General features: G+C 38.1%; 1 pseudogene; it reads left to right on the forward strand.

Annotated features, from left to right (window-relative positions):
- The first annotated feature begins 565 nt into the window (after window positions 1–565).
- Window positions 566–9,781, forward strand: LOC121147510 (annotated as a pseudogene).
- Window positions 9,782–10,140: the final 359 nt, after the last annotated feature.

Raw genomic sequence — 10,140 nt, forward strand, 5'->3', positions numbered from 1 at the left:
AACCATGAGAATAATAAGATCTGTGGTCTGACCATGGAGTGTGCATGTGTCAGAACTAGGCCTCCTCAGTTGCTGAAGATGACGCAGTGGATGCCATGCCCAGACACACATGGGAGATACAGCAGTCCATTGGAACCTGCAGAGTATGTCTAGTCCCAAAGCAAAGGATGGAGGGCAGAGCAAACTGGATAACTCTCCAGTTAAAAAGAAATCAATCTTTAAAATAATCATATTATCTCACATAATCTTGAACATAATATTATGATGTAAGTGTGATTACTCCAGTTTTATATACGAGGAAGTGGATTCTTAGATGTTGAGCTGCATTCCTAGGATTATACAGTGGATAAATATGAGAAGCTCAAATTGAATAATATCTTCCTGACAAAATGGCTATGCTTTTAGACACCATGTGATATAAATCTTTGAAGTGATTCAAGTACCTTAGGAATCCTCTGTCATTCTTTTCCGGCTGGAGTCATGGAAGGTGCAGAATAGAGGGTGCCTGCTGTGCTGAGAAAACACAGAGAAATTTCAAGTGCCTGCACAAAAAGCTTGCCCAGAAATGTCTGAAAAGATGAGAAGGAAACTCATTTATGAGAAAGCCAAGCACTGTCACAAGGAGTGCAGGCAGATGCACAGAACTGAAATTCAGATGGCAAGAATGGCAAGGAAAGCTGGCAGCTTCTACATCCCTGCAGAACCCAAACTGGCATTTGTCATCAGGCTCAGAGGCATCAAGGATGTGAGCCCCAAAGTCTGCTAAGCATGGCAACTTCTTTGCCTTCATCAGATCTTCAGCCACAACTTTGTGACAATGAACAAGGCTTCCATCAACCTTCTGAGGACTGTGGAGTCATATGTTGCTCAGCGAATGAGCTGATCTACAAGGTTGGCTATGGCAAAATCAATAAGAAGTGAATTGCCCTGATAGATAACACACTGATTGTCCATTCTCTTGGTAAATGCAATATCATCTGCAAGGAAGATTAGATTCACAAGATCTATACTGTTGAAAGCATTTCAAAGACCAAATAACTCCTTGTGGTCCTTCAAGTTCTCTTCTTCCCAAGGTGGAATGAAGCAAAAGACCACCCATTTTGTAGAGGGTAGAGTTGCTGGCAGCAGGAAAGACCAGATCAACAGACTTATTAAAAACTTATTAGAAAGATTGGGCCCGGCGCCGTGGCCTAATGGCTAAAATCCTCGCCTTGAACGCACCAGGATCCCATATGGATGCCGGTTCTAATCCTGGCAGATCCACTTCCATCCAGCTCCCTGCTTGTGGCCTGGGAAAGCAGTTGAGGACGTCCCAAAGCTTTGGGACCCTGCACCCGTGTGGGAGACCCGGAAGAAATTCCTGGATCCTGGCTTTGGATAGGTGTAGCATCAGCCATTGCGCTCACTTGGAGAGTGAATCATCAGATGGAAGATCTTCCTCTCTGTCTCTCCTCCTCTCCGTATTTCTGACTTTCCAATAAATAAATCTTAAAAAAAAAAAAAAAAACTATTAGAATGATGAACTAAGGGACCTGCTGTGGTATTCTGATAATCTGGTCAGATAATAAAGAGTGACTCCACTGGAATGAAAATAAGATATTTGGAAGCTCTGAAGTTTGTTTTCTACTATCAAATACCCATTTGATCACAAAAGATAGTATTTTATCATAACATTTGTAATTATTCATTCAATCTCACAGACCCAAAGTGAAAGCATTTTTTTGTTTTACCTCTGTAATACTTTGAATATTTTTTCCAGTGGAATACCAATTTTAAAATCTAGCGTTTACTTATTTGTATTAGGTTCATTTTACGCATACACACATGCATATGTACATATAGAGAAAGATATTTTATTTTCCTGACTTCCCTTGTAGTTTTGTAATACTTATTCCTTTATTGTAACAACCTATGCTTATTGCCTATCTTAATTTTTCAGCAATTTTAATTTCACTTAAACTGAAATTAAAATTTAACCCAAACTGAAATTAAAATAATTTCAACAAAACTATTCAGTCTTGTTGTGCCACAATGGAATTATTTTGGTTTCCTATTGCTATAATATATGCCACAATTTTTAGTGGACCATTTGTTTAAGCCAATTACTTATGACTGTGGGATGCACAACAGGCAGAACCCTAATATTTGCACAAAATTCTTAGCTAATTCATTCTTCTTCAATTGATTCAAAAGAAATTATTGTAACCCTAATTGTAATCTAAAAGCAGAAATTGCATGATGTTTATTTTTATTACTTGGCATTTGTCTTGTACTTACTGTTAGCAGTTATAATACTTAGAGTGCTTTAAAACAATATAGCTTTTATACCCTCTAGCTCAAATATTCTATATCAGTTAATGGAAAAATTGTACACTAAAGCGTATATAGAGAAACTTGTTCTTTTCATTAAAGTTTTTTAATACACGATTGTGTCATTAGAAGCATAATATCAGTTACTAAGAATAAATGTGTAAGGCTTATTGTTATCCATATATACCACACCCCTCATTTGGAAAATCCAATGGAAATCTTAAGAACTAGTTCAGCAATTTAACCCTTCCTGATTTATTTAGAAATAATCCCAGAATGGTCACCAGAAGTTTTATTTTCTTCTCTAGCACTTAAATTCTTTTCAATTATTGGAATGTTAATTTAAAACGCTCTTACATTGGTATATTTCTATGTTGAGAGAGCTCTAATGAATGCAGTAAATGAAGTCTAAAATTTGAAATGATTTTTATTCCTCAGAGATAATTGAAAAGAGACAATTAAGCTGAATTTCCTTAGGGACAAGAAAAATATGTATAAACTTGGCTGGTGTGTCTGTCATGGATTTAAGAAAGCATATTTATTTTGAAAGCTCATTCATTTAAGAAAATAATTGAACCACGTTGAGCCCAAAACCTTTTAATCACTAGAAAGTATATATTGAAAACTGCTAACCATGACCAGTTATGAACTTTTCCAGGATTATGACCAAATGAATCAACATCTGATTCCATAAAATATATATTATATCTCATTTCAACTTGAACTAAAGCCTCTACAATTTATCTACAAAGAGACAGAATGTTTATGTTATAAAACGTACTAATAATCATTTAGAAACTGAAGGTTGCATGGAGTAGATCAAATTCAATTTAAAATGTCATTAAGAACATTTTAGGTCATACCTGGCAAATTTTTTTTTTACTATTGTCTATTCATTTTTATTTATTTTAAAGGCACACACACACACACACACAGAGAGAGAGAGAGAGAGAGAGAGAGAGAGAGAGAGAGAGAGATTCTACTTAGTGGCTCCCTCTCCAGATGCTTGAAATAGTCAGGACTGGGCCAGGACCAAGGCAGGAGCCAAGAACTTCATAAGGGTCTTCCTTATGGGTGACTAGTACTTGGGCTATCAAGACACTACTGATTCCCAGATTCCCAGGAGTGTTAACAAGTTGGGTTGCATGTAAAAGCAGAGACAAGACTTAAACCAGACATTTCAACATGGAGATGGTCAGCCAAAGCAGCAGCTTAACTCTGTATTTTTCCTTTTTTTAAAAAAAAAAGATTATCTATTTTTATTGGAAAGTCAGATATACAGAGATGTGGAGAGACAGAGAGGAAGATCTTCCGTCGGATGATTCACTCTTCAAATGCACACAACAGCCAGAGCTGCGCCGATTTGAAGCCAGGAGCCCAGAGCTTCTCCTGGTTCTCCCATGCAGGTACAGGAACCCAAGACTTTGGGCCATCCTTGACTGCTTACCCAGGCCACAAGCAGGGAGCTGGATGGGAAATGGGGCTCCTAGGGTTAGAACTGGCACCCATATGGGATCCAAGTGAGTTCAAGGCTAGGACTTTAGCCACTAGTCTATCACACTGGGCCTGTTAACACGCTATTTCATAATGCTTGTCTGTTGGCAGGTGTTCGTTCCCAAGTGGCCTGTTTATTTAGACCAGTGTCAGGTAGGATTATATTAATCCTAAAAGAACAGAAAACTCTCAATACCATCAGCTTAAATTAGACTGTTAATCATTTCTGGATATGAGCTTTCCTTTTTGCTTCCTATTCTCAACACTTGGCTTCCATTTCAGAGTCCAAAACAGCTGCTCCAACTTCAGCAATAAGCACATCCTATTTCTGAGGAAGAGACAAAGAACAGTATCATCCTTCCATTTCAAAGCAACTCTAAGAGGCTTCATGTAAATTCTGCTTGCATCCCATTGTCAAAAACCAAATGAAGTACATGTTACTATTTATCTATAAGTAAAGGTTAAAATGTTTTCTTCATTACTATGTACTTTGCCCAAAGTCAGAGTTCTGCTGTGGAAGCGGAGAACAAACCTCTGATGACAGTTACCACTATAGGCTACATTACTTTGTAACTATATGTCTCCTGTATGTTACAGTAAGGCATTCTTCCTCCATTTTGAAAGTAATTTATTCATTCAGAAGCTAAATGTTACTCATTTGATATTTTTATCTTCCAAAGCTGGTTCAAATGATGAGATAGCATTGATTTTTATTTCCCCTGAAAGAGCAATGATATTGGTTTTATCTCAGTAACATCATTCCACATGACTTCAATGTTAGAGTGAAGGCGTATCCCTGGAAGACAGTGGTTTTTCTGGGTGAGTGAGTGAGCACGAGTTTCCACCGTGTCCTCCTTATGCTCTGCTTACAACTAATTATACGTCTGCTTAGATGAGCATGATCTTACACTTTATTTTGCCTTCTATCAAATTGCATGCTCTTCAATTAAAATTCAAGAACACAATTTTTGCATTTCCTAAAGAAGTGCTCATATGACTGCCCAACACCTGGGAAATTCACCCTCTTAGAATATATTGGCACATGTCTCTGTATCCAATCCAGAACAAACATATCCCAATTGGCCCCTTCTCAAAATCTCTACTGTTTACCGCTACCCTTTCACTCCTGGGTGACTGCCAAAGGTAAAGGATCTCAATGCTTCAGTCTGTTTTTCAGCATAGGAGCGAGAGTGATTCTTTTAAATAGTACACTGATCACATCCTTACTACTCAAAATCAGGACGTTAACCTACCTCTAAGATCCACTTGGTCTGCTGCTACCATACCACTTGTACTGCCCCACAGACTAACTCTCTCCTGCTTTTTCCCATTTTTGTCTGTGCTGCCAACATTCAAGAGCTCAACTGGCATCAAGCACTTGTGCCTTCCTCTGCCTTCCTGCCCCACACTTGCATGTTTCTGTGTGGGACTGGTGCATCAAAGCTTTACTTGTTCCAGTTCTGTACTCCGCTGTCATGTAAGATGAAATTCCTTCCCATCCCAGGGAAGAATGCAACCCCTTCCCAGCCACCCTAATCCCCTTGCCCTTCCTCACCTTGTGTACCATGACACGCCGTAGTCTGACTGGTGGATGCACTTCTTTCACACTGTGTCTCTGGTGGAATGCAAGCTCCATGAGAGCTGGATTTGACTTGTTCAGTCTTCCTTCCGATTTCTTAGAGACTCCTGTTTAAAAATGATCTTTAATGAAGAAGATTATCACCAACACTTAGAATCTCTTCAAGGTATCTGCTTGGAAGCTACCATCTAATCCTTTTTTTCACACCTTCTTTGGAGAAAATATGTAAAACAGCCCCCATGTCTGTCACCATTTGTTCTGGAAACACAAGATGCTTCAAAAGATAATTTTAAGGAACAAAAATATTCCAAAAGGTTTTTTGCTCAATGAACACCTGGGTGAAGAAAAAGATTATTTTTTTCTGTTTCTATGCTAAGCACCCCATTTTCTTAGAGTCTACCATCAAGACTGTCCACCTAATTCCCCAGAAAGGGTCATTGTGGTATACTGGTTATGAAAAAAATTGACAGAAACCTCTTATTTTCATATTGTATTCAACTGGCATTGATAAATGAGGTTATTTTTGAGATACTGCATCCAGTTTCTAGCTTTTGTTTCATCTTTTCTCTTCATCATTGCATATATATTCTCTTGATCTTGGATATATTCAATCCTGCCCTTTTTAAAATTGACATTTAAAAATGTGAATATCTCATTTTTAACTGTTTGCCTTTGAATTTCCCCTTTAGTAGTTGCATCTTTGACATGGTTTCTTTCTCTAAAAAATGCATGCCACTAGCTGAATTGCTGAACTTCAGGCTGTCTGGGTTTTTTTCTAAATGCCACTTACCAAAATCAAATACAGAATTTGCATTATACTGAAGTGCCATATTGAATGCTACTCCTAAACTCACACCTTTGGAATCTAACCCTTTACGCCTTGTTCTTAGAGAAATAGCATTTCCATTTGTGCTGAGATATTAAACAATAGCACACCACTTAGTTCTTTGGGATGTAGGGATACTCATGATGGAACAGCATCAACAACATCAATGATATTTACGGGTCAGGTTCATGAATTGAGGGCAATCCTACAGACAGAAAAATGTAAACACCAAGTAGTTATTCTTCCTTATTTAACTTCTAATTGCCTTTCTGAATAGACTGATGAGCACAAAATAAGTATTTCCTACAAATTTTGCTGTTGTAAAGAATATATAAAATTTCCATTGAAAGTGATGATGGATTTACTACATATTATATATTTATACAAAAAAATGTGAAGAGAAAAATGCTACAATTATCACACTGAAATAAAAATATAAGTAGGGCATCCATTGAAATGTTTTGCATAGCTTTGATATGCTGTATAATTTAGAACATTAGTTATTAGAATAGTAACAATTTCTGGACTTTTAAAAAATACTTCACATCATTTATTTAAAAGAGTTACAGAGTAATGGAAGGGGAGAGTTAGAGAGAAGGAGTCCTTCATCCACTAATTCACTCCCCAAGTGACTGCAATAGCCAGGGCTGAGCAAGGCCAAAGCTTGGAGCCAATAATAGCACCTGGTTTTCTCACATGGATGTAGTGGACCAAGCAGTTGAGCCAGGAAAGGAACCAACACTCATATAGGATGCTGGCATTTCAGGCAGTCACCTAACCTACTATACAACGGCATTTTCTCCATTTGCAATTTTTCCAAAATCTTAAATTATAAATAAATACAATAGCTAATACTATTAGAAAAATTAAGTATGTATTAGACTATAAAACTTAGGCAACAATCACATTAAATAATTTCTGTTGAAAACATATTGATGGCCCCTTTGTCTTACTCAACAGATTTTAGGTGAGTTAACAGTTTAAAGGACTCAGTTAGAGGTGTATATAACAATGGCTGGCAGTTTTACTGCTCCTTGTATTCTAGGTACTGTATTTTAGTTGTCCTCTGCCATCAGCCTCTAAGTAAGGAAAGGAGTTATTATTTTGTATTAGATGTGAGAACACTGCAACTCAGCTGGGATAACTGGGTTCCTCCAGATTACATAACCAGGAAGTTCCAAGGCCGTTTGATTAGACCACAAGTTCACAGTCTTAGTCCACATTTCAGGGAGATTTATATGAAGGAAGAGCTCTCCATGTGAACAGGACTAAAAAGGAAGCAGAACTGAACTGCAAAGCTTACTCTTTAATCTGCAAAGAGTACTGAATTAGGAAATCTGAGTTGAAACTCAAATGCACCAGTAACAACACTTTATCTTGAGTCACTTAGGTGACCAATAAAGTGCAACGATATCTATAATTAATTTCAGTTAGACACTCTCTAATATTCCCAAGCTCAATCATCCTGTGTGCATTACTATTTCTTGAAATTTATGTGGCAGGCATTGGCACAGTGGTTAAGATGTCACTTGAGACAATCATACCCCATATTGAAATACCTGGATGTGTGTCCCAGCTCCACTCCCAATTCCAGCTTCCTGGAATGTGCCCAGAGAGGCAGCACTGATGTTCTGGGGACTTGGGTCTCTGGCTAAGGAGTGTAACCTGAACTGGATTCTGGGCTCTGGAGTTTTGTCTATTGTGGGTATTTGGAGAATAAACAGCAATAGGAAAATCTCTGTCATGCCCTTTCTGTCTGTCTATCAACTAAACAAAAATAGGACTTCCCAAACATTTTTTTTTAATGAACAAGTAAAAAAAAAATCTTCAAAATAGGGAATTATACTTGGTATATATTCAGTGACCTTTGTTGATCAAAGAAATTCACTAATGAACCAATTATGTTATCTGACTGCTCAAGTGACCAGGTCCTACCCAACATGTAGAACGTCCACATTGTGTTTCTGGCTTCTGGGCCTGGCCTCAGCCCAAGTCTAGCTGTTGTAGGAATTTGGAGAATGAAGCAGTGGATAAAAACACACACACACACTCTCTCTCTCTCTCTCCCACACACACACCATATAAAAACCTCATATATACTTTTCTGTATGTTCCTCTCTCTAGGTTTCCCCACATCTTTAATAAAATCCATGCTTCATTTCTGACCATTTCTTCTTTTTCCTTTCTCATCTTAAAAACACTCACCCATTTTGCCTAATTTTGTCATTTTAGCCAGAGAGCACGTCAAGTACACAGGATGATTAATATCTTCACCATTCTTTTCTGTTACTAAGAGTTTGTTCACTCCATTATAAAATTACACTTCATTACCAAGAGAACATTGAAGGAAAGCTTGGAGACACAGCCTATCAGAAAAAAACGAGCCACCTATTGTATAAAGAACAACTGCTGCTCTCCCTAATCCACCTGAACCTGGATTCTCTACATTAGACAGTACAGCAAAGACGACAAACAAAGCTTGCATAGCCCATTACTGAAATCTCTGATTAGCACTTTCTCCACTTCATCAGACCATCTCAGTCCCCATTAAGGGGCTGCAGGCAACAACGACTCAGCACTTAATGAGACTAATACCATACAAAGCATTCAAAACAAGCACATTTGTCTAAACTTTTGAAAAAAAATTACCTTAAAGAGAATTTCTAAGTCCTGGGTTCTTTCAAATGATGATCTTCTGCAACAGTTGGTAATAACATTTCCATCTTTCTTTTCCCAGTGGTGAATCAATGTCTAAAACAAGTTAAGAAAATGTCCCCATGTTCCTACGGATAGTGAGTTCAGGAACCAAGAACGAATCCAGCTCATCTTGCACCATCCTGGTTGCTCCATGATAATCACAGCTGCTCCAATGGAGATGAATCTGGATCTTGAGGACACAGCTGAGGCAAAGATTAGATTGCATTGCTAAAATAAACACACAGTGAAGTGATTAGCTAAGAGTTTTATATAGGTAGGCTGACAAAACATAAATTCAGAAACCTGAGTAAAGCTAATATAAGTATTTCAAAAAGTTAGTGAGAAAATGGAATTAGAAGGCAAGATTGCAGGTGGGCGTTGGGCAAGGTGAATCAAGTCACCACCTGGATGTCGCATCGCAAGTGCCTGCTTCAGATTCTATTTACTTCACTTCCAATCAAGCTTCCTGCTCCAGGCAACATGTAACAGCTCAAGTACTTGGGCCTCTGACAGCCACATGAGAGACCCCGGTGGAGTTTCAGGCTCCTGATTGCTACCTGACCAGTCCTGGAAGTTGCAGTCTTTTGGGGTGTGAGTCAGCAGATTGAAGATCTCTCTCCTTTTGGCTCGCTCTCTCTACCTAGTAAATAAAATAAATCAATCAAAGGATTATAATAAATATTTATCTTGGTGCAATTTAAGAACTAATCCATGGATAGGTTTTTCATATATGTTTTTCCTGTTCCTTTATAGAAAATATAAAACGAAATGGACCCCAGAAATCCAAACTTGGGAAAGAAATGAAAACAGTGTTTCATGTTAGTCTAAAAGATGTTTTCACTTGTCTCCCCTCAGCGAATAAGGAAGAGAAGTGAAAGCAAAGATGTGGGTTACCTACTGAGAGCTGCTCATTTCTGTTCAACAGCAAGTTCAGTTTTGAAACTTCACTGACTCCCCCTGCTGCAGGGGGTCCTGGAAGCCTTGGTTGATGAGTTTGCCTTTCTCTTTCTCTTTGCAGATGTTGCAGAATCCAGAACCTTTCCCAAATAGTGTTCTGCCCTGTCCTCTCTTGAACTCAGTCCAAACACTCTTCAAAGAAGATGGCTAACAGAGAAGACAAAAACTTCAGAACAAGCCTGGAGTGAAATTTGAGAGAATGAGCAAAGAATTATTTGGTGCCTCTTCAAGTGAATAACGTTAGACATCTAAAAGCAGTAAAATTGAATACTCATTC

The sequence above is a fragment of the Ochotona curzoniae genome, unplaced genomic scaffold, assembly GCF_017591425.1.
Source record: "Ochotona curzoniae isolate NIBS_2020 unplaced genomic scaffold, NIBS_Ocur_1.0 scaffold_4506, whole genome shotgun sequence".
Taxonomy (NCBI): Eukaryota; Metazoa; Chordata; class Mammalia; order Lagomorpha; family Ochotonidae; genus Ochotona; species Ochotona curzoniae.